This window comes from Abramis brama, assembly GCF_963993115.1.
Source record: "Abramis brama genome assembly, chromosome: 20".
In the NCBI taxonomy this organism is placed as follows: Eukaryota; Metazoa; Chordata; class Actinopteri; order Cypriniformes; family Leuciscidae; genus Abramis; species Abramis brama.
In genome coordinates, this window is record NC_139982.1 from 28,111,931 (window position 1) to 28,114,233 (window position 2,303).

The window sequence follows — 2,303 nt, forward strand, 5'->3', positions numbered from 1 at the left end:
GCCTGTATCGGCAAGTATCACAGGCGGTTATGGCTTGAGTTAATGTAAACAGTCGAGATAGACAATGCATGTGTACAGTGTACAGTATCGGTATATTGGATCCGTGCATTAGGTCTTAGGCTTTTTAGGTATTTTTCCACTTGTTTTCAATCGTTTTTAAAACAGCAGCAGCGTGACGAAGCGCTGAGCATCTATTTCACGCTGAGTGGCGTTTTTTTACCAGTCGCAGAAAGTTGACGAATGTTTAACTTTGGAAAACGCAGCGCTCATCACTGTCACTTTTTACCCAGTTGTCCAATCACAGTGGAGGAGGGGCTGTGAAATGACATACTAGTAACACTTCAGCGGATATTCTGTATCATAGCGAGCAAAGCGTTTCAACTGAGAAAACACTACGCTGCCGAAGCTCTCTGAAATGCGCCCACAGCTAGGCGTTTTCCATAGACAGTATATAAACTGGACACAGCGACCCCATAGGTTTCAACGGAGAAAAGTGAAGCAAATTAGAAGCACTCACTTCCTGATGGCTGAGCGAACTGCGCAGACTCAAACTGAGCTTGACGACGTGGATGCGACGTGAGCAGCCTGTCTGACAGTTGTAAGTCTTCTAGTAGCTGTGCCAAGCGAAATCTGAATCATTCCCTTCCGAATCTTGCAGAGACGGAGAGTGTGAGTAGGAGCTGTCCATGAGCTAGGAGCAGGAGCAACTTTATGATTCTCTATGGGCTTCTCCCTTGACTTTATCGGACTTTATGCCTCCACGTCCCCCCGATTGACTGCGAGCTTCTCCTCCTGTCTATACGGTAATTTCCAGAGAGTCGCGTGGTTATGACGCAATCGTTAACCCATTTTTACAAAAACTGCTTCTACGGGGCCATAACGTAAGATACAAGGTAATGGAGCCTTTTATACATTGTCTTGTTTCTTTAGAAATAAACAATGGACAAATGGAGTCTTTAAACGCCTCAGATGTAAAGTTATTCGCTGTCAAAGTGATGCCAAAATGAATGGGAGTCAATGGAATGCTAACAGCAGGTGATGGCTTGTTAGCCAATGGCGGCCCCCGGGGGTGGTACGCTATTGGAGAGCTCGATTACCCCCCTGGCGTTTTCAGCGGAGCACCTGGTGTTTGGTGGACACATGACCTTAAAGTGACAGCAGCTTAATATTGCTGGTGCTGTCTGTGTTTTTAATGTTAATCAAAAAAAAAGGACAAAGAACAAATCACTTACTGTTCTTGATTGAATAACTGAAAAGGCAAGTAGTTTCAGCTGTGGTATCAAAATTGGAATAGAGAAGAATTTTAAATTGGTGCATACTTGCTGGTTAAGCTGGTTAAAGCAAATACAATTAACTCTAAATTAACAAGCCACAAAATGAACAGGCCTGAGTAATAGTGTTATCGACACCCTAGAAGTAAATCTGCTTGTTTTCGGCGTGGGAGCTAAATACAAACATCTCCTGCAGCCAAACTAGCAGAGACAATACACCAGGAACTCTGGGATTAGGACACACGTGGCTTCCAAATCCCGTCCGTACACACTTCTTTAGCTGCGCTGCAGTCGACTACTTACACATGCAGGTCTTGCGATGTGTAACGAAAGGCCAGTTTGATTGGTGTTTACAGATGGCGCTTTTATCCTCTCCGGCCCGGATGGACTGTCGTGTCGTGTCGGTTCTGAATAACATCTTACTAATAAACCCGTCTGCTTCCCCCCCCCCACACACGTGGTCTTTCCAGTGAGATGAGGAGAAAACATGAAAAAGAATATTTTCTCTTGTGACACTTGAAGGAAGAGAAGCGTTTGAAGAATTGGACCGGAGCGTTGAACAGGTTTGATGAAAGAGACTTGGACGTGTTTAGAGCACACCTACACTCAATCATGTGCATATTTTAGTCCCATGTTGTCCTTGCTTGAACTACATGTTTTCTAACATATTGTGCACTGCATACTACATCAAGAGCATGTAATATGTACTAGGCCATACATGACTACACATTATAGTGGTCGACTAGTCATGCAGAAAATAGATGACTAGTAGTCAATGTTTTCCTTATGTAGCAGCATCATCAGCCTTACGCCCTGAAAGCCAAGTGGTTGACTTATAACATGCTTTGTGAATGCAAAACTCTAATATCACCTTTTTTATATATATTTGTGTAATTCCAACTGAACAAGTTACCATAAATCTACATAAAGTGAGTGAAAAAGCTTCTAAAGCTACGTAAATTAACTTCTCAATTAAATTTATCTTGTGTAAAGGATGTTAAATTTTACTGAAAAAGACTTACCACTATGGTA